This window comes from Diadema antillarum, unplaced genomic scaffold, assembly GCF_040938485.1.
Source record: "Diadema antillarum isolate AM-2024a unplaced genomic scaffold, OU_Dant_1.0 seq00001137_RagTag, whole genome shotgun sequence".
In the NCBI taxonomy this organism is placed as follows: Eukaryota; Metazoa; Echinodermata; class Echinoidea; order Diadematoida; family Diadematidae; genus Diadema; species Diadema antillarum.
Window position 1 is genome coordinate 455660 of NW_027271949.1, and position 24582 is coordinate 480241.

The following is a 24582-nucleotide window of genomic DNA, read 5'->3' on the forward strand; positions in this document are numbered from 1 at the left end:
GTAACACAATAATGTGATACTAGAAAGCTTTAATGTCATGCTGAGTTAAGTAACCAAGTCAGTGGTACTTCATATTTTATGCAGTGTTTCAAAGTGACAGATTATGAGAACGACTGCTGTATTGTTTCGTTTAGGGAAAGAATCAGGTTGTGAGCTTGAACGGAAACAGAACCTGAATTTTAAGAGATTGTCATGGTTTTGTTTGTTTACTTGTTCGTTCGTTTGTTTGGTTGTTCGTTTGTTTTTGCTTTTTAGAAAGTGAACTACTGACAATAGCGTACAAATATTCGTATTTAAGGTTTAAAGGGATGTGGAATTGGATTATGTAAAGCTAAAAGCCGCGTTTACACATGTTCACGGCAACCACGGCAGTCACATTTCAGGCCATCACGGACAAAATGGGACGGACGTGAAACAACGCTGTGAGACGAGATAGGCAAATGTGACAGGCCGTGATTGCCGTGGATGCCGTGTCACATTCTTAAACTGTTAAAAAAAAATTGCCACGGCAGTCCCGGTGCTAATGAGGAATTTTGTATGCCTTGATAAAATGGGATGAATGCAATGAAACACGACGGCACGTAATAGACCCTAACAAAACTTGGAGGCGGTCCGCAGCGGGACGGGACGGAAAATATTGATAGTCTATAGCCTGATCAGACGCCGTGAGAACAGCGTGTGATAGCTATAGAAGTTCGCCGGGGCGAGGACTGGAACGATCCGAACAAGACTTAGAATGCGAAGGTGGGGGGGGGGGGGGGGAACAGGAGAATGTCTCAACTGCATATACTAGTATACCCACAGCGCACTGCATCTCAGGCAAATACAACGTGGCCGCCAGGAACATGGTGTAAACGTAGCTTTAGAGTCTGTAGAATCCACATTTATATCTATAGGCATAACTAAAACTTGATTTCTCGTGACTCTGACACACTTTGACAGACTTTGACAGATTTCTGTGCACAACATGTACATGTAATATTCAATTCCACACACATACACACACACACACAAAAGATCTTCGACCTCCTAGACCATTCTCCCGCCCATCATTCTCTCTCTGCATCTTTTTCTGTTGTTATTTTGTTCCACCTATGGGGATGTATTCTATGTTCGGCAATAATAGTGCGTTTCATCGTGTTTTGTTTTGTTTTGTTTTATTTCATTTTTAGATTTAGATCGGAAAAGCAATATAGACGGGAGGTAAAATTCTTCAAGCAACTATACAGTTTCAATTTTTAGTTTGACATCGTTCTTATATTTTGATGTTCGTTGCACCTGTAAGGTTCTTGTAATGCGAAAGTTAAATAAGATTCGCTATTATACAAATGATGCACAGGATAGAGTGCGTTAGTGTAGGCGTAGTGCACTCGAGGGTATTTACAATTGTGAAACATGCACGAGGCGAAGCCGAGTGCATGTTGCACTACATTGTAAATACCCGAGAGTGAGCTACGCCTACACTAACGCCACGAAATAATCCTGTGCATCATTTGTTTTATAAAATGGGTCGAAAATTCGAAAACTAACATCATTTTTCAGCGTTTTTCACGTACCTTTGTGGGTCAAGACGTCCGAAGATGTTCGTCCCAAACTTTTACACACGTCGCACTCGCGGAAGTCCCGCACATACAGTATAAGTATAATGGGGGGTTGGGTTTCCGGACACCCGCATGAAAACTTACTTATTTTACATAGAATATGCACCCTTTACCTTAAAGACTTGATATAGACTCCTCATATAGGCCTACTAGACAACATACTCTGAAAACGGCGTGAGAATTAACCTGCTAAATCGTTGGATTTGCTCTTCAAAGTGACTCCATGTACGCGTCCGGTCCCAAAACGCTTGGTCTACTGTACTGTACAAAGTGTACGTATAGTATACGTACGTACGCCACATATTATGTTATGCACAAGGGAAGACAGGCCGGCCGGCCGGCAGCCCGAACTAGAAGTTGTTTACAGGATTGACAGCGCGTACGCGTATGCATGCAATTCATCAAAGGAGCCGCCGCGCGCACAGACGATCGGCAATCTACCATAGGATTACAGGCAGTGCAGTTGTACTGAAGTACACTGTACTAGTAAAGGAAGGAGGTGTGTCTCATTTCAGCGCTTCCTATTGGCTACATTCTTGAACCCATTTTATAAGATATTCTCGAAAATTCCCTCTGCCGTATTGATATTCGTTAATGTGAAAAATAAATACGATTCATTAATCCGAAACCGCACGAATTTTGTGATTCTAAGGGTGCATTTATCGGGATATTAAATTAATTACGTTACTCTGAAAACGAATAACACAACTTGTTCCTTTTAATTTCTGGGATTAACAAAACATCAGAAAGCAGAGCTTATTCAATTTTCGGATTTTAAGTCTGGCATTGGGGGTTAGTAGTTCGGAAAATAAGTATGGAAAATCTTTGAGGCAAGAAAATAATTTGAATTCCTATTATGGCATCGTTATTTCCTTTGCCTTATGTTCATTATTCCGAAAGAAGAATAAGGTTCGTAAATCCGATGGTTCTTTTTGCTGAACCCGCAAAACACGCAAATTTGATATGCCTTATGTAATGTGTTAATCCAAAATTGTATTAGGGCTCGTTAATACCATTTGTGGCATTATTCCGAAGGTTCGTAAATGTGAGAATGAATTATGTGCATGGTATGAAACTTATGTCATTTTTGGCTAAAAGAAAATTAAAAACGCCGAATCTTTTCCTGTGACGGGAATATATGGGTTTATTTCTGAACGTGACATCGTTTACTTCTTTGCACGATATTCATCATTCCGGGAAAAAAAAAATATTCAGATGGTTCATTCATCCGAAAATGGAAAAAAAGGTGGGTCGTTTATCTGTAAAGAAATTATCATATTCGTGGTAAGAAACTTCGTTTTCGTATCAGCTATATAACGTCCGAAATTTCGAAACTTATATAAAAAAGAAAAGCGAACCTTCAGCATAATAACAAACTTTAGCTAATCGTAACAGTTTTTTTTTTTTTTATCAATCGAGCAGTGTGGAATAACAAATCCGACATTTGTTTTAGCATGGTATTGAGCAGAATGTTACTGCTATTCACTTCCAAAAGTAAAAGCAATTATCTGACATTTATTCTGGCATCTTCTGGAGCCGAATGTGATTGCTATTTACTTTCGAAAGTAAAGCAAATATCCGACATTTATTTAATCACCATACGGAATTGAATATTACTCTGATTCATTTCCGAACGTCAAAGGAAACATTCGACATTTAGTTTAGCATCTTCCGGAGCTGAATGTTATTGCTATTTACTTTCGAACATAAAAGCAAACATCAGAAATTTATTTTATCATCATACAGAGTTGAATATCATTATTATTCATTTCTGAACGTCAAAGCAAACATTCGACAATTATTTCACCATCTTCCGGAGCCGAATGAAAGGCAAAATCAATTATCTGACATTAATTTAAGCACCGTACGGAGCTGACTCTTTCCGTTGTTAATTTCCCAAAGCATAAGCAAACATCCGACATTTATTTTAGTATCATACGGAGTCGAATATTACCGTTATTCATTTCCAAAATTAAGAGTAAACATCTGACATCTATTTTAGCATCTTACGGAGCCGATTGTTACCGCTGTTCATTTTCGAAAGTAAAGGCAAACATCCGACTTTTTTGGTGGCCCGATCGTACCAAAATCTTCATTTCTGAAATTTCGGTGGCCCGACGCGCGTTTTTGGTGGCCCCGTAAGTGTCGAGCCTTGACTAATGTCATCGAAAAGTAAACCAGAATGCAACTTCTCGCTTGTGAATTATTGCTTGTGAATAATCGCAAAACTGTGGCAAAACTTTTGGAATACCAATCCTGTTCATGACGCTTGGAAACTGCGAGTCGTGAGAATTTTGCGAACTCGTGCAATGTTACTCTGTAGCGTATGCGAGCATGTGGAGTCGCAATCGTTTAACTGTCTGAAGTGCGCGATTTCTCTCACTCGTTTTTGCCACGCGATTTATTTTAACTTGCAAGAACGATGTGGAATTCTGGCGTCCACCGTGAATTGTGCACTTGCCGGCGCAAATTGTTCTTTTCAAAGGTGAAGCCGTGCGCGGAAAGCACGTGGTTGGGATAATCCTTGCGTTCCTAAAGCGGAGAGGAACGCCATGAATGCGACTTGTGAGCAAGCCCGTTCTGTTGCGTCCAAGGAACGCCCTCATTAGGCCGATGAATAGAGGGATTAAACCCCCCATTCTGCACGCAGGAGGAATAGGGACGTCCCCTAACAAAAGGAGGAACGCGAGCGTTCCCCACGCGGCCGAACGCTCGCTATATTAAATCTGTCACGCCTTAGCTTATTGTCAATTGTAATACCTAGAAATTTTGTGGTCTTGACTTCTTCAATGACAGTATTGTCAAATATCACTTGGTCAGGAACATGTGTTACCAAGTTACTAAATATAATGGGTTTTTTTGTCCATTGATTTATTCACTTTTATCCAATTTGTTGCATGTGTAAGTTCAACATTTAAAACTTCTACTATCTTATCAGGATCACTGAGTATAAAATGAAATAGAACCATCAGCAAAGAGGATAAAAGAGAGAACACTCGAAGAACGTTGAATGTCGTTTACATAAATATGTGATTGGAACGGTAGACGAATTATATCCATTTATAGTTACAAATTGCTTTGTTCCAGAAAGATAACTCTCAAACCATTCCAGCGCCTTACCTCTGATACCATAGAGCACAAGTTTCTATGACAGAATGTTGTGACTTATACTATTGAACGCTTTATAGAAATATATATTGACAAACCGATAGTATGACAGGATTTTTCAATTGAAGCTGATATAGTCCAGATTCTGGACGATTTTTATCATTACGCATCCACGCGCTGCTCCACAGCTTATCGCGCTATCCCCTGTAACCGCTCGATGCCAACAAACCTGTCCGAAAAAAACGTCCAGAATGGTTTGACAGTGCGTAGGGTCAAAAGTTCATATTAGGTATGCTGACGTAATGCCCTATCTCTCGCAAGCTCATTGCATGAAAACTAAGGGATCGATCACAGAAAAGAGTTCTTTGGGATCGATCGATCTGCAGCCAGCTGTGTGCATTGCACCGTGAATACAGTGCGATCTACAACATGTACAATGTACCATAATAATTATGTGCACGGAGATGCCTGCATTTCTGCACAACACACATTATCACAATCATAGAGCCAACTCTTTGATAACAATGCAATGCGATACTCAGTACTTCAGTGAATCTGTACCATGCATTGTTGCACAGCTGATTCGTGCAACGTTTTTGACTGGCTGAAAGTTACGTTTGGTGTCATCATTCTGTAGGACCTACTTTCACATGGTGTTTTGGACTTTGTTGTGCCCAGATTCGATGATGACTTGAATATTATTCTTTAGATTGAAAATGGCGAGCTATAAATCGCCAGCTCGCTGATGTATGATTTGAGATGTGCCACTTCTAACGTCCAAACACGACATAAAACTGCAAAGAACTCTGTGAAGGTCGTGAGATGCGGACTTCAAGAAAAGTTGGAAGATTTGTTTGGCGATGTTATTGTTGGTCAAGGGGATCAATATGTTTTTTTTTGGGGGGGGGGATTGTGCCAATCATATTCATTAAAGGGAATAATTTTGTCATCAATTCTTCATTAATAATATTGTGTGATGAAATATTTAGAAATTAAAGAAATTCTTTAATTGACATACAATGTAGGTACTTGTATGCACCTGTTTTCACTATTATCTGGCCCACTAAATAACAGTGTAATTTTGTAATGTAAGCTCAGGGCTGTGGGATGTGGGTTCTATGAACTGGTGCTTAACTATGGTATACAAGATATCAAGCATATTCAGGGGTGGTGGAGGTGAAGGGGATACATTACACAATTTGGAGTGCAAAGTTTTGAAGTACATGATTAGGAACCAGAAAGTGCCTTTTTTGTTTGTTCTTTTGCCCAAATGTTAGTAGAGAGCAGTCTAAATTTAAAGAATTGCGCTAAGTTTGTACATCTTTTATTATTTTATTACCACTTCATGTGTAGGGCCTACTGGGCAGTTAGACCGAAACTGTTCACTTTTAATAATGCCTGTAACAGAGACAATCAGACCAATATCTCTGTTGTATCTCAGTCTTTCGTTTGTTAGTCTTCATGATAATAAAACTAAATTTAGTAAACTAAGATGAAGACGTCTTAAGGGCATTTTTGCTACAGAGATATTGGTCCATTTGTTTCTGGCATTACAGAAGTGAACAGTTTTGGTTGAATTGCCCCTCTGCATATATATATAATATATATATATGTATATATATCTTCCTTTTTTTTTGCAAACCATACCTGTATTTGCTCAAAATAGTAGCTCCATGTATACATTATTAAATAAGTATTCATATCAAAAGACAGTCTGACAGAGCAACGTGTTTGTATCCAATTCACAAACATTTAAGGGGGATATCAGCGTGAAATTATGCTTGGGAAATGAGTGGGCCCACACAACACACACAAACGCATACACGCATGTGCACACACACACACAAACACATGCACACACACACACACACACACACACTCTCACATGTTAGCCATTTGATTAAACCCCCTATTACAAGTCACATCCAAATTAAAACATTGTACATGTACTTTGTACATACAGCTGTACAGTGTAGTAGACTTTACTTTTTTTTCCACGTTTATGGTAGCCGATTATTGGTAAATAAGTTTAGATTTTTTTTTTAGGTGTGGTCAGGAAATACATCAATTTATCACTATTGTACTTTGAAATGTACAATGTACAGTGTACATGTACATTGTACATGTGCAATATATGTACTGTTAAATACACTGTGTAGTCTTCATCATTTCATGTACAGTAACAGCAGACAGCAAAGTGAAAACAAATGGACTACGGATAGTGTAATTTGAACATATGTATAATTTGTACATTTTTTAATCACATTATTTCTTAAGCCTTCATTATAGAAATTTGGCCATGATGGTAAAACTGTTAATGTTGTACCGACTACCAAGGAAGTTTCAAAGCTAGCGTCCCACTCCCAACTGTCAATAATGAGTTCAAAAAGTTGTCACTCTGGGAAGGAGGTTCAAAATAATTCCTCAGGTGTATAAGTGTCTTTAAAGTTGGATATTCTGTGCCACCAAGTACTCGTAAGGAACTGAAATTAAATGTTCTATAGTTAATAAAATATTAGGCATATTTCAGTTGTTTCTCCCTGCTCTTGAAACTCCTTCATTATACACTATAATTTGTACATGTACATGTACAAGTACTGTAATATACAATACATTTACTGTATATTCATGATAGTTCATGATCATTGTTCAACAGTGCATTATTTCAAACAAAATACATTGTAAACTGTTTGACTCTGAATTTTGATGTCAGAGAAATAATTTGATATGTCACATTTCAGTCTGATGACCATGTGTAGTAGACTCTCATTACACATCAAAAACACAGGATTAACACAAACTGGTAACAAGTTATGACAAAGAAATCTTCCAGGTCCCACTGTAGATTTTGTTTTTTAATTTGTTGTCTTTTACAACAATTCTTGGTCAAAAAATAATAATTGCTTCGAAGTTCAAAAAAGAAAATAAATTCATTGCTTCACAGTTCAAACTACAGGTACAAATGTTTCATGTGCATTAACAGAATTAGTTTTATTTTTATCAAATTGGGCCAAAGAACATACTGTACTTCTCATGAATGATTTTGTATGTAAAGAAAGTATACGTAAACAAATTCTTGGTAGTTGTACATGTACAACTCAAAAACATACTCTACACATGTGTACACTTGTATGTATGCATAGATGAACATGCGATGTACAATTACATGTGCAGACAAACGGCATAACAGTTCAATTTTCAAACACCCACCCAAACACCCAAAACACACAGCCCATCCCCACTTGGCATACTTTTGTATGTAATTCACTTCATCACAAAAACACAACCTTGAACTAAAATATTTCAACTTTTCCATAATTGTATCACTTGTAATTACGATATGTACCCATCAACATGTCCAATGAAATGAAAATATTCACACCTGAAAAACAAAGTACAGTATGAAAAGTAGGTGTGTACAAATGTACATTGTATTTGCTTCTATATGAATAAGAGCAAGGTACAGTAATTGCAGTGATAAAAAGAAAATTATTGTACATGTAGCATGGAACTGCAAAACTTTAGGTACAACGTTGTACACCAGGAACCAATGTACCAACCACTCACCATTACAAACCTTAAGGAGGGAAAACACTCACAGTGGATTCTTGTTTTAAAACAATTATATGAATTCTCTAACAAACAGTTTTCAAAGCCCAAAGGTACAAACTACATGTATACGTAACATTTTTCAGTTTAAAAAAAAAATCTGAGCTACGCTGTACAGCTGTACATGATTCTTCACGTTACCAGTATATCTGATAAGGCCTGAAATTTGAGTGCTTTTAAAAAGTGGATATAATCGTCTAGATCAATGGGCATCCACACAAAACCGTACTGTGTACGTTGCTTACATCAACACCCAGGCCAGTTATATACGCAATGGTAGCTATCAGAACTCTGATTTCATCATCTGGTGCCAACATGCTGTCCACAATTTCCTTTTGGATATCAGTTTCCGTGTTCCGGTGGTACATATTATAAACTTATTAACATACCTGTGGCAACCTTCTGGAAGCAGTGCCATAAAGGTCGCGTACACATCACTACACATTTTTCTTATCATCCTTTCACAACATGCACCATGGATCTTCAAGTCATCTGCCAGCCACTTGAACATTGTATCTAAATCTCTTGCAGCAGACTTGACAACATGTTTTATATTTTGCTTGTCCGGCAACTGATTTACCCACACATAATTGCGAAGACCAAAGTTTTCGATGATACCGCTACGCACATCTCTGGTTGCAGTGGCTGTCAGAGCAACAACGGGAACTGACGACTTGAGTTTCGATCGTAATTCACCCAATTTTCCATACGCTGCTCGAAATGCTTTGGTGTCTCCAGATGCGGTCCCCCTATTTGAAAAATAAGAAAAAAAAAACCAGTAAGATAAATAAAAAAACATTTTCTACATTGCACATGTGATTTTGATAATGCCTGCAGTCTGTACAATGCATATCGCGTAGCCATAAGACTGCATAATTTTAATCTATAGATGAACAAGTATGAGTACATTTGCATACTGAAGCATGTTCCTATTTGAGTTTTTTTCTCAATGTACATGCACATGAAGAATTAGTCTGTGGGCCACAGCACAGCATGTGTCTCGGTCGCTCCTCTATGTAGAGGAGCAAAGCCACCGAGACACAGGCTGTGGCTCACAGACTAAGGCAGTAGGCCTCTGTGTAATTGCATATATGCGAGAAAGTTACAGTAGTTACTGTACAGTACAAAACAATTAAACCAGTGCAGTTACGGTGTTAACAATTTATTACACAGGATGTAACTCAGTACACCTAGGAGTAGGAACACTCACAAGAGTAGTAGTAGAAGCCTTACATGTGTTTACCCTACCCGGCCTAGAGGCCAGACATATAACTACATTTAGTTTTACAATCCTTTTTTTGTTATTCAATTATGGGCCTAACGTTACAGTTACAGTTTGTAATTCAAGACAAGAGACACTCAATGAAAGTTGCCTTGACGAATCATTTTTAGAAACTGGATAAATGATTAGCTTACCACTTTGTCACGCAGGCCAAGTAAGATCCATAGCCCTGCTCATCTGGTCCGATGACAACAAGAGCCACAACTTTCGGAGAGTCTGGTCCATCATGTAGAACTAGTTTGCGAAGAAAATCAACGCATAACGGCGCAGCTTGGAACACCACACTATTGCCGAAACCAGTCGGCAGGGAGATAAACAAATCATGACCACGCACGGAGAAACAGGTGTAGTAGGGACTTCTAGGTTCTGGTTCTGCTGCTGCTCCCTGAAACCGTCAACATATCCAAGCTTCTCAGCAGCACATTGAATGCTCTTCTCAATATTGCTGTCAGTAAACGACGCTGAGACGCTGATGTTGACATCATTGATCATATTATAAACAAGATTTGGAGGAAATATTTGAAATACTGCACAGATTTTGGTCGGAAAACGCAAGACTCGGAATCAATACGAAAAGCACATTGCACAAGCTGTACACGCGATCCAGGGATCCCCGATCGAGAAGTAAAAGCCACCTCGAAATTAACATGTACGAAAAGTCACGATGCTTTAAATGTGCGAATATCTGTTCTATTCATATTTATCAGATTTTTCATTTGTAATTTCTTCTTTTTTTTTTTTTTGCAGAAAAATAGATTTAAAACGTTAATAATTGTGATATTTATAATTTAATACATAACAGTTATGGAACGAGTATAAGTTAGTCTTAATCTCATGCATGGTTTATGCACGTTCTGATTTCATTCTCTTCTTATGATCTCTAGGATATATTATTTGAGCAATTTTCAATTGAAAGAAATATGATTTGGAAATTCCATTAATATATGATGAGAATAATACAAATATTGGCGTAAAATACGTAATATGTTATATTGCTAAATGCAATGTACCTGTTTTGCAATAAGACTATAAGATTAGAGATCGATCGACTTTTTTACTTGCCTGGTGGAAATGATTGACGCGATCTCATTGACCAATCAGGAATGAATATGGGCGGAGCCTCACCCCGAAATATTTCGGGGAGACTCGAAGCATTTGGCAAACCAGACTGGACTGTTTTGGAGGTCGAGATGCATGCGTGCGCGGCAAATTAATACATGGGCGTACGGTGGGGCATACGCGTGCTGTAGCGGTGTGTGCGCAAGGTAAATGATCACACGAAACAGTCCAGGCAGTGGACTTAGCTGATATGGTATTTATTAAACTTTGAATTGCATGAGTGGTGTTATGCTTTTCTCTAAAGCCAAATAGGAAGTCAGATATGATGTTTTGACTTTCAAGGAAGGCAGTTGTCCTTGAATGAACAATTTTCTCCAAGATTTTGGATAACGAAGTTTGCAAAGATATCGGGCAATAATTGTTGATACATAATTTGTCTCCTTTCTTGAATATTGGAGTCACCTATGCAAGTTTCATTTTAGATGGTGCTTGACCAAATTGTAGCGAAAAGTTGATTAAAAACAAAGGATCTACTATACAATGTATAATGTGTTTGATAAGGACATTCCCAATGCCATCATACCCAAGGGCTTTGTTTGCTTTGAGCTGTAATACAGTGTTGATTTCCTGTTGCCTGTCAGTTGGTTTGAAAAATATTGAGTGGTCATTTGGCGAGGAAAGAAATTTGTAAAACGATTTATCACTTGGAGTAACAGTTTTTGCTATTAAATAAAAGTTTGAACCTATTTTTGAAAAGTATGTGTTAAAAATGTCGGCAATTTCAGAAATGTCCTCAGTGATACTATTATTAACTTGTGCTTTAGAAATGAGATTTGCAGCTTTCCCTCTATTCAAAATGGTATGTATTACTTTCCAAGTATTTTTGATATCACATTAAATTGACTCAATTTGTCTGCAAAATAAATCTTTTTAGCTAATCTGAGCGTATTGGTAAGAATATTTTTGTATGAAATATCTTTTATTCGAGAATTTTCGTCACGATTCTCAATATAATTAACATAAAGAGTGCTCTTGCAATTTATTGAATGTAATATTGTTTTGGAAACCCACGGTTGCTTGGGAATTCATTTGTAACCATGTTTACGACATTTCCTTAAAAGAATGCGTGCATCGAGGCAATTATTCAAAATATCAAGAAAATTATCATATGCTTGGTCAATACTTTCATTGGCATCATACACATCTGGCCAGTCCACAGATTGAAGTTTGTCTTGAATTAGAGAGATATTTTCAGGTGTGAATTTGTGACCAAAGACATGCTTTCAAATTGTACTTTGACTCTTAGGTCCAATTTCAAAGTGACAAAATATCATAAAATGGTCTGATATCGCTCACCACTGTGCCTGATTTTGGAAAAGACTTAAGGTTAGCAAAAATCTTAGATCAATAAGAGTAGCAGAATGAATTGTAATTCTTGTGGGTTTAGAAATACATGTAAGAGGCAGATATGAAGCTTGTAATATGTCGTCAAGGAAGTTATCACATGCAGCATTACTGCTCAACAATAGATTGAAATCACCCATGATGATGCAATCCTTGTTTTGGAATGCACGGTTTCGACAAATATCGTTCATAATCCAGCATTCACAAATATTCTTTAAACGTGGCCTCTGTAAAGTATGGCATTTGAGCAAGTTGACTCACTTCATCATGGTTATTAAATTCAATGTTAAGTTCATCAAGATGGTCGGCTAGGATTCTAGTTGCAGTCCTACCAAACTTTGTGTTTCTTGCAGGTACATTTCGATCTATGTGAAACAAAGTTAGAAAGTCATCACCTGTCAAGAGATTAAAAGGGAAAAGATTGTTATCCACTTTTTAGAGGAAATTATCATTGTGGTAGACAAAGACAGCGTACACTGGAAATTGATCAGAAACATCAACCTCAATGCATCCTGCCTGAATAGGATAGGAGGAAATATTAGTATAAAAGTGGTCAATTAGAGATGAACTTGTCTTAGTAATCCTTGTTGGATTAGTAATAAATTGATGTAAACCATACCTTTCTGCCATGCATAAAAATTCCCAGCTTCTTTCACAATTAGCTAATAGATTAATATTCAAGTCTCCAACTACAACACAGGAGTTTCTGTCTACACTCATGTTTTGGAAAAGACTGTGTAACTTATCACTAAATTCTTCAAAATTGCTTTCTGGTTTTCTATATATTACACCAAATGTTATGGGTATTTTCTTAATGAAAATTATCAGCCACATGGATTCAACGTTATGTAATGATAAATTAGGCATACATGTCTAATTACATTGTAAGCGATGAATGAATATACATTGTAAGCTCCAATTCCACTTCCCCTCTGGTTCTTCCTTCATTGCAGTTCTAAATTATACTCTGATAATCAAAACTGGTCAACATCACAGATGTTCCATGTTTCTGATAATACTATGACCTTGAACACTGAATCAAAATCGTGTGCAAACACTTCCTTCAAGGCGTCGAAATTACGGTTTAGTGATCGACTATTAAGATGAGAAATAGAAAGTGATGAACAAAACAAGTTTTTTGCGGAAGTATTAAATTCATTTAGACCAAAAGATATTGAACTTACAGAAAATGGGTCATTTTCTGTTTCCAAAGAATTATTATCATTAAGGTTGGAATGAGTGCTATAATTACTGTAACAATGGGTGATTTCAAGTTTGGTGCTATTGCTATAAATGCTAGTGCTACAGATTGTATCTCCCATCCAATTGCCTTAAAGCTCTAAAACCAACGGTCAGATTAACGAAGCGATACCAATCAGAATTATCGATCCCAACACTATGTGCTTGCATCGCACCACCGCAAAGTCTGTGGGAATTGTACAATGAAAAAAAATTATAACGCGTAATTACAGTCAAATATTAAAAGATGCAGCCATGACTGCTTAGTTGTAGATACATAATGAGGAAGACAGTATAAAATGCCACAAATTTCATCCCTTCGACAAAGTACAGCAATCTTAATTTTGCTCCCAGGTTCAGATATATGTAGCCATGTCTAGAGTGTTCGTGTACGTTATGTGGGCGACCATTGTATTAGCATAGACTTTGCGCATAAAACGTGCATCTATTATAGAAGTAAATGCGGGTCTCGCACAGCAACGCGAACACCAGCACCGAGCTTGAAATGATGGAGAGGATAATCCCTAGGGGCTAGTGTTAGTCAATGAGGAAAAAAGCACGAAGATTGTTCACACAAACGACGGAGCTCGGTAGAGCAGACGACATTCAACATCGAGCCAAGCACCAACTACCGGAAATAGGTCATAATTTTGAGGTCAACTCCCAACACTGACGTGATTTCATGTTCAGTTTTATCGCTGGTGCTAGTGCTGAGATAGCACTAGCACTAGCACCGAACTTGAAATCACCCAATGAATCATTAGAGGATCTATTTTTTATACAAAAGATAATATGAATATTGATAATATTATTTCACCAGGAGCTTTGCAAGATCTTCTTTTCTGTGGACCATGATTGGCGCCTCCCTCTTGTTCTTCTTCATGAGGATTTGTGACCGGCAACAATGGTTTCAGGCAAAAGTTAGGAATTTTGAAAATTAAGTAGGTGATACGCTAACGGCGTATCACCTATTGTGTTTGCTCGAAATTCCCATTTCTTTCTGACGAATTTTGTGAACAAAATATCTCAATAATGACTTGACCAAGTCACATGAAATTTTCAGTCATCATACAATGTATCTCATGACAATATCTCAGTACAGTAAAATTTTCATGACGATAACTTATCTGTGACGTCATCTAGGCGCCATTTTGTGATTTTCAATGATCGATCATAACTTCATAACTAAATGCCATTTCTTTACCATTTTCGGTAGACATAAAGTTCAAGTCACGTCTGATCGTCCTGTACTATGCTAATTAACCAGGTCACCATGACAAGTGCGCGTACGTGCGCATCAAAAATTTAAAATGCTCAAAACGACTTCCCAACTGGTTTTCTCGAAGTTTCAGACAATTTTAAGCATTTCAAAAAATTCCGCGCGTGAGCGTCCCTCCGCACGTTTTTGCGCGCACAGCGCATAAGCAACATGAAAATGCACTTTTTTCAACTGATTTGGATTCCTGATACATTAAGTAACAATATCCATTGATTTCCGATCGATTTTGATCCATAACAAAGGAATGCACTGGCGTCAAAGTTAAAATTCCGCTCGCGCGTCTATGTGCAAATATAGTGAAAAAACATGTCTTTCTTTATTTCGTCATAGCTCCTGAAAATGTCCAGCAACTCTATGTTTTTATTGCATATTACAAAAGCATATGACTTGTAGATAACATTTCAAGTATCAAATATTTCGAGGAAAACTCGACGTCATCATATCGTCATCTGAAATCAAAAAAGTGGAATTTATTTTTTTGAGGTACTGTTTCGGACATTCATTTGCTGGTATCTCTGTTGTTTTAGCTCAATATTATCCCAAATTTGGATATGTTGTACTTTGAACATTTCTCTTTCAAGTCCATGTCATTGTTTTGCAATTTGATAACATCATCATACTGGAAATTGTGATTAAAGGCAAAGACTCAAAATCAGCCAAGTTTTACATGTTATGTCTATGGGAGGTGATTTTTTTAAAAACCATGCATTGACTTGATAACGTTCAAGCACCTTTACCTCAGCTGATTTTGCTCCATTTCCTCTGAAATTTAAGTATGTTGTAGCTGAGACAATAGGCTGCAGTAATCATGCATTTTATTTTTTCAAATCTCCTCATCAGGTTGACAATTTTGCAGCGTAAAATTGAAAATGAGAATGGAGTGTGGACGAAATGACTCCTGATTTATCTTTCACATATAAGCTTACGTTCCTCATATTTTCTCATCGAAACATACATGTATAGCTGAGAGGTTAAAGGCGACGTCTGTGGCGCCAGAGATGTGAGGTTGCACACGTGCGGGTTCGAACCTCACAAGAACACGAAACAAAATACTTCTATCTTTTACTCTTTTTTTTTTCAATGGAGTAAGTACACCTTCGTCCATGTAGAAATCATGTTCTCATGTAAACGCACCCATAAGCACACACACACACACACACACACACACACACAATATTCCTTTGTTTTGTGTTGGAGACCACATTGCTTCGACTGCTGCAAAATTTTGCAGGCTTATAGAGTTTGTCAAACTGATCATATTACGTAATGATGACGAGATGAGACATAGCCCTCTTGGTTATGCAAATAATAGTCAAAGATCGTATTTGAAAATACAAATGTTAAAGTGAAGGTGACTCTTAAAAGACTTTATCACCATGTTGGATTTCTGGGGGGGGGGGTTTTTACATTTTGAAGACCTATTGGTAAATATTCAGTTACATAGCCTGTCTAATCGACTTACTTGCACACGCCGACACACGCATGAAATTTCCACTTGGTTGCATGACAGATACAATTTGATCTGAATTATGTAGGACTGAATAAAGAACTGGACTTCACGAATGTTTCTCAATATTACAAATTGTACTTCAAGTGGCTATTTAACATTTTCGTTGTCGATCACCCGTGACCGATATTTGATGCCCCCCAGCATATCACCTAACTCGTCTTCAGTGTGACGAGTTTCATATCTCGTTTTTTCATTGAATCTCATGGCCCATTTCCTAAGCTTTACATTGATATAAAACACTTGTATTCTCTGGCACCGTAAGTGGGCATATAAAGCAAAATAAAATGCATTTTTTAATGTGTTAGCCTGACAGAATTGCGAGAAAACGGGCTCTGAAGATTCACCTCTTGCTCAAAGACAGTGTCAGAGTGGCGATGAGAGGTGAGAATCACCCACCCAGTCAAGATTAAGCTCTGCCTCTAGCAACCACAGCGCCTTCTAATTGGCTCACTGAGAGAGTCAAATTTCCTCGGCACCTTTTGTCGGAACTCAGCATATGTGACCCGCTACAACAAAAGGATCCTAAAGTCGCTGACGGCTGAGCCGAGAAAATCGAGTTTGAAGTCACATCATCAAAATTGGTCAAAACAATTGGATTTCTGTTTTTGGCATAATTTTGTAGTCTTATGTTTTGTCTGTCATCTGCTGAAATTTCGAAGCCAAATGATCAAAAGAAAGGCAAGAAATTAGCGTTTTTCTGGGACATGATTTTCCGACTTTCAACGTAACAGAAACGTGTCCGAAGATTTAGATTTAGCGCCGCAACTAGACTCCGCCCCTAGCAACGAGGGAGTGATCTTGTTGGTCAGTACGTGACATCCTGATTACTGATTGGTCGTGCGTAGACCGCTGGCTTGAATGAACATCTTGGAGGTCGCTAGGAGCATCCTTCTATTGTCAAGCGGTGGAAACTGTCTTGCCTCCCCTTGATCATGTTACCGTCGGAAGGAAAACTTTAAGGGCGTTTTTCTCGAAATCTGATTTCCTCAACCACTTGACATACGGCAATAAAATCATCGATATCTCCGCAACAGAGTACTTTTATGACTTGTGTTATATATGAAATTAAAGTAGAAGAGAAAGGGAATAATGCCATGTCATTTTCAGAAAATTGTCCTCCCCCGACTTTCGGATCCTTTTGTTGTAGTGGGTCACATATGGAGCCAAAATGCACAATGCGTTTCGTTTGGGTTTGTTTGACAGTACGTCTTTCAAGATGGCGGATACGATAATTCCAGGACTCCTGGTTTATGTGTGTATGGTGCACGCATTAAATGGCATGCACACGCCATGCCCATGTACACACGTAACAGGAGTGGGTGGGGCGCATTAGTATCCACTTCTTAAATTGCGTTTTCATTCTGCTTGATTTGTTTTTTCATAATTGGGGACCCTTACAAAGGCAGAAAAAATTGCTACAGCTGGCGAAGCCATGCTTCCTGTTTTTGTTTGTTTTGTTTTGTTTTTGTTTTGTTTTTTTGTTTTTCAAGCCATGCATGTATTGCATTGTGCGGTGGTGTTTATTATGTTTTAAAAAAACCACATGACTACTTTAATAATAGCTAGGTGCAATTTTGATGTTTAGTATTTGAATATTGGTAATCTATGGCTGCTCCTTTCCTCTCCTCTGCTGTCCTGGGAGTCAACCTGCTGTGATATTTACTACGAGCACACAGTTTCGAGAATATTGTAACTTTCTTTTTACACGATTATATCATTTTGCTGCAAATGACAGTTGAGTTTCCAATTGCATTTTGCAAGATTATTATGTGTGGCTATTTGTGACTGTGATGTTTTCAAACAATGTTCCCCGTGTATCTGTTTTCACGTTGGAACTTAGCGCTGCTGTTCACTTTTTGTTTCACTTTCGTTGTCAAACACGGCGGCAGAAAATCTCAGATAGAAAGCCAAACGAAGAGCATACACTACACAATGAGCGCATCTATTGTAGCAACAACAATGGAGCATGCACGTATGGACAAAACATTCCCTAAACCCTGCGAGACGTGTCTCCAAAAGCCGGACTATGTAAATGTGTGCAACGCACACAGCGACGCACACAGTCAAACCTGTTTATAGCGGCCACCCAAGGGAGACGAAAAAAGTGGCCACTATAGACATATAGTGCATCGTTGGGAATTACTGAAATATTTAATAGCCATGAATGACTGTCACGGCCGGTTTGCAAAGCAAAAAAACACTCTGAATTATTGGCTTGTCTGTGGCTCAATATGGATCTGTAGCCACTATTACACTGGTTAAAATCTACCATAGGAAGCAAAATTGGTGGCTGCTGGCCGCATTAGAAAGGTGGCTACTATGCACAGGGTTTTTAACTACTGTCCACACTACTAAACTTCCTTAATGACTGTCCATACTAAAGCTACTTAGATTACTGTCCACACTACCACAGGAAATTCCATGCATGGATTATCCTAAGTAATCATCCTGGTGCCCAAAAAATTTGAGTCTTTAAATAGAATATGATTGAAAGGACCTCATCATTCTGACAGATGAATGAAAATGTTTGTTTATGTTCATGGTTAATGATTTATTTTATGTCATTTGTCTTGATAGCTGGACAATGCACGGATAGCAGCAAGCAAGTCTTCACCAATGATGGAAACTGTAAAAATGGTAAAGAGATTGGCTATTTATCTTTGGTTATTCAATAAATTTGGTTGTGGTAAATTTAAGTAATCAACAAAGAATGTAGCATATTACTAGTAAGTCAAAAAGTATACTAGATTTCAATAGCAAGAAAGAGTATTTTGTCATCCTTGCAATACAAATATATAGTAGATGTCTGTTGTTTCCAAGTTATATTTTAAAGTAATGCCTTGTGTACAAACATGTACAAAATTGTATTTCCATTGAAATTGAAAATCTTGTATAAAGTACTGATAATGGGGTATAAATCATGCTTCTAAAGTAGTCTAGGAATTTTTCAGCTTCTATATAATGCAGAGCACTACCAGAACTTTTCATGTCCTCCAAACATGTCCTCCTACATTTAATACAGATATGTTTTTTTTTTTTTTCTCTTAAGGCATGTATTCATGTGATCTTGATCTTACCGCAAACATTTTTATTGATTTTTTCTTCTCATTCTCTGTACGCAACAGTGTGTGCAGTATATAGATGCTGAGGTGCTAAATGAGCTTGCTCCAAGAGTGAATGACCTTATAAGAAGTGGTATCGGAGTAGCAACAAAGGTGAGTGAGTCACCATCCACAATGGCGATGATGAACCTGTTTCATGTTGTTGTAATCATGTCTTTATTGATAAGTAAAAACAAAGGACATGTTGACATATACCAACGGCGTAAATCCGTACTGAGGAGTGGGGGGGATGATCGGCGATAGTCACCATCACCACGATTGCAAGCCCATAACCAGACCGGCGCAGCCCTTGGGGGGGAGGGGGGAGGGGGGAAAGGGAGAAGCTTGGTCCCCCCCCCCCCACAGACACACACTTTACAGGGATCGAATGTCCCACTCTTTTGCATGCAAAGTGGGAGGGAAGTGGCAGCAAAAATATGAAGACTTTTTGTTCTTGTTTTTGTTTGTTTTGCTTGTCAGCCGACTTTCGGCGGAAAATCAGACCTTAAAAGTATGAAGACTTTTTTGTTGTTGTTTCTCTTGTCTTTTGATGTTCTTAGTTCTTGACTGACGGGCGATTTTGATACCCCCCCCCCTTTCAAAAACGTAGCGCAGCCCTGAAGAATGCCCAAATAAATTCAATAAAATGGTAATATGGATATCGATTTCTTTGTATGTAATAACGTAGTAGATATTTTCCTGTAGCTATGCTGTATTCTTCAATTTTCTTGATTTAAGTCAATAAAGCAATCATCCCAGGGGCATCGTTCCGTTTTAATGATAGTGGGTGGGGGAGGGACTTGGAGTTGGAATATCTGTACGAAGGAGCGGAGCGACCTAGCTGGGGGAGGGTGTGGGAGGGGGTATCCCCTCTCCCACACGAGGAAGATTTTGCATTTTCAGACCTGAAATTCAGCGATCTGGTGCACACTTTTGGTGAAATTTGGGATTTTTTTTTCCTATCACACAACGAATAAGAAAAAGAAATATTCATAGATAATTGAATGACTACATCGTGGTATTTCAGCTCTTGCTCCGCCTGTGCGACATCACTGTGAAGGCCTACTAAATAAGTGAGGCCTATCACCGGCGTAGCCAGGATTTGATCTTAGGGGGAGCGGTTAGATGCGAGGGAGCGAAGCGAGCGAGGGGGAGGGTGTGGGAGGGGGGTTTCCCCCTCCCACAGTGAGAACTTTTTGCATATTGATGTTGTAAATGGTGCAATTTGATGCGTGTTTTATCGACTTGAAACAGTCCCACATGTTTAAGGTAGCAGTATATTGTGATGTCGATTGACATAAAACAATTAGGCTATAAAGTGGTATCATTTGAATAAACTTCTTGTATTGATTCTTACACTTAATATCATGAACGGGACCGAACCCGAGCGAGCGGAGCGAGCGAGGGAAGGGGGGAGGGGGAGGGTGTGGGAGGTGGATGTTCCCCCTCCCACGGTGAGAACTTTTTGCATTTTGATGTTGCAAATGGTGCAATTTGATGCATGTTTTTACGTGTTTTATCGACTTGAAACAGTACCACTTGTTTAAGGTAGCAGAACATTTTCGATGTAGATTATTATTGAACGATTTGCCTTAAATGGTATCATTTGAATAAACTTCTTGTATTTATTCTTCCACTGAATGTCATGAACGCGACTGAGCCCGAGCAAGCGGAGCGAGCGAGGAGGAGGGGGTGTCCCCCCTCCCATGGTGAAAACTTTTTGCATTTTGATGTTGTACATGGTGCAATTTGATGCATGATTTTGCGCGTTTTGTCGACTTGAAACAGTCCCACTTGTTTAAGGTTGCAATATATTTCGATGTCGATTATTATTAAACAAATTTGCTCTAAAATGGTATTATTTAAGTAAACTTCTTGTATTAATTTTTACACTGAATATAACGAAGGCGACGCGAGTGGAGGGGGTGAGAGAGAGAGAGAGAGAGGGGGGGAGGGGGAGGGTGTAGGAGGGGTGTTCCCCCTCCCACGGTGAGAACTTTTTGCATTTTGATGTTGTACATGGTGCAATTTGATGCATGTTTTTGCGTGTTTTGTCGACTTGAAACAGTCCCACTTGTTTAAGGTAGCAATATATTGTGATGTCGATTGACATAAAACAATTAGGCTATAAAGTGGTATCATTTGAATAAACTTCTTGTATTGATTCTTACACTTAATATCATGAACGGGACCGAACCCGAGCGAGCGGAGCGAGCGAGGGAAGGGGGGAGGGGGAGGGTGTGGGAGGTGGATGTTCCCCCTCCCACGGTGAGAACTTTTTGCATTTTGATGTTGCAAATGGTGCAATTTGATGCGTGTTTTTACGTGTTTTATCGACTTGAAACAGTACCACTTGTTTAAGGTAGCAGAACATTTTCGATGTAGATTATTATTGAACGATTTGCCTTAAATGGTATCATTTGAATAAACTTCTTGTATTAATTCTTCCACTGAATGTCATGAACGCGACCGAGCCCAAAAATGATAATTGAAGAAATAAATAGGGCTTTTTCAGGGAAGTGTTAAAATCATGGAATTTAGCTCTTATTCCGAGTGTGCACCATCTTTGTGTTACATGTACAAAGTCTAGCGAGGTAGAGCTTAGGGGGAGGGTGTGAGAGGGGGAACACAAGACGGAGCTTTTGCGTTATTAGAATTGAAATAAAGTGATCTGAAGCACACTTTTTGTGGAAAATTTGGAAATTGTCATTCCCCAAAGTATACTAAGTCTATAGAGGGGACCAAGCAATGGGAGGGTGGCAAGATACGTCTCCCATATTCGAGGGAGCTTTTTTTCAGTTTTAGATCTGAAATTCAACAATCTGGTGCACATTTTTGTTGGAATATCTGGAAATTTGTCAATCAGAGAAGGTGGAAGGGGATAAGCCCTATTCCCTATTCCTCCTTCCTACATGAGGGAGATTCTATATTTTCTGATTGCATTTAAACGTTTTGGTGCACACATTTTGTGGCATATATATTTGGAAAACTGTCTATGTTCAAAGTGTAACCACAGTCTACTTGTATGCATGGGGGCGGGGGGGGGGGGGGGGGAGGCTACGGGCGAGCAGGGAGAAGGCGTGGGCGAGTGCTAACACCACCCTTCCAGTTTTCTATCAGAAAACTCACGAAAATATTCCTCATTTCGGGAATCATTGGGGATCATAATGATATGTTTGCCCCTCCCCTCTTCCCCCGTCCGCGCTCCCCGTCCTCCAGGATCAACGCCCTTGCATACGAGGGTGCTTTTGCATTTTAGACTTCAGATGAATATATCTCGTAAACATATTTATGATGTAATCTGGGAAAATTTCAATCCCAGAAGTGTATATTATTTTTTGTTATGGGGGGGGGGGGGTTGACCCTCCGTTAATTGAAAGTATCTAGATATCTCCTCCCACCCCGGAACATTTGCAGTTTTTTAAACTGAAGTAACAGACCTGGTGCACACTTTAGATGAAACATTTTAAAATCTGTCAATCTAAAGTGTATTAAGTAGAAAGGACTGAACAGGGAGGGTATGGAAGGGGTTAGGCCTATCCCCCTCTAACGCGAGGGAGATTTTGTATTTTCAGAATTGAAATTCAGCCATCTGTGGGTGAAATATTTAGACAGTTTTCTATCAAAAAAGTAAAAACATTTCCACATCTCGGGAGTTACGAGGAGGAGCAAAATGATATGTTCGTCCCCAATACTTTTATGGGGGAACCATCCCCCTCCCCCTCCATCGACGCCTCTGCATATGAGTAAGCTTTTGTAAGTGAAAGATCTGCTGCACACTCTTTGATAAAATATATATACGGAAATACGTCAATCTCAAAAGTGTACAAAGTCTATCGAAAGGGACCCAGTATCTCAAAAGTGTACAGAGTCTATCGAAAGGGACACAGTAGCGGAGAGCTTTTACATATTTATGATTGCAATTCAACGATCCGGTGCATAGTTCTGGCGGTAGTTGGACAATTTTCCATAAAGAAAGTTCGAGATTTGTACTCATCTCGGGAATTGCTTGGCGGACAAATGATTTGTCTGCCCCCAACATTTCCGTAGGGGCGGGGCAAATGCCCATTTGCCCCCCCCCCCCCCCCAGATATAAGATTCGACGCCCTGATCATCCCTGGGTATGCCCATACATGTATCAGAGTCATCATTGTTTCAGGAATGATTCGGGGAAATGGAGGGGGGGGGGGGGGATTCAATTATGGCGGTATATTTTTTGTTATTGTTTGTTTGTTTTCGTACATAATTTGCAGATGGTCCCGAGTTGCTCGCGTCATAGCATGTTTACATGTAAGCCTATGCTATTTGACGTTGTCAACGTCTGGACCATACAGTACCTTATGTCGATATTACTTTCTTCGCGAGCGAGCGAAGCGAGCGAGCGCTCGAGAAACTTATGTATACATTATCCTACAAGATAGAATACTGTTCAGCTCTGTTACCTGTCTGAAGGCGGGCGTACGAACGTCATGCAATATGCCAAAATTGATGCAATCACATTTCTGCTTCCTCAATTTTTTTTTCTCAAATTTCAGGGGGGGGATGATATTGTACAGGCCATCCCCCCCTCCTCCATTTCAGGGGGGGATATATCCCCCCCCCCCATCCCCCGGGATTTACGCCTATGACATATACAATACCAGGGTCCATGGTCCTATTCTGGACACATGGCAGGTAATGACAAACTTACAAAATAATGCTAACAGTGAACAAATAACAAAATATCTATTTACAACAGATTTTGGAGGTTGACAACAATCACACAAAATTAATTTATCAACCGAACATTTTCCCACGCAGTACACATACGCTGCATTACATTTCTGGTTTGCTGAAATGTTAATCAACTTTTACTAATTTTATAGAAATCATTATTATATTTTATAATTTTATGAAAGTATCAAGTTGATGCACATTTAAAGATATTTGGATGTAGTTTGATGTAAAGTTTTATTAATCATTTTCATGTTATGCATATAATGTGCAGATGAATTTCTGTGCCTTTTTCTGATCTGCAGTATTGTTGGTCTGATATGTAAGCTTTCAATATGATAAGGAATTTACCACATGAAAGCTCTACATCCTGAGAGATATTCGATAAAAGGTTCTGAAATTGAGTGTCAAACAGAATACAGAAATGTCATTCCAAGTTGTCCATTCCCTTTTCATTCTAAAGCAAGCCTACTATACCCCCTGTCTTGAAAAATGTGGCTAAAAACGTTTTGCTGTTCAATCCATGCACAATATTTTATTGCTGCAAAGCAATATAAGGCATCAAAGGTGGCTTATCCTGAGCTATCAATAAAAGAATGGTGGTTAGCAAATACTGCAGATTAGCAAAGACTGCAAGTTCATGAGGAATTTGATGTTTGCAAAATTTCTCCTGGTAT

At 38.7% G+C, this 24582-nt stretch overlaps 1 pseudogene; it reads left to right on the forward strand.

Moving 5' to 3' along the window:
* The window catches only part of LOC139744120 (proteasome adapter and scaffold protein ECM29-like), a 394771-nt pseudogene that overhangs the window by 214642 nt on the left and 155547 nt on the right, over positions 1-24582 (forward strand).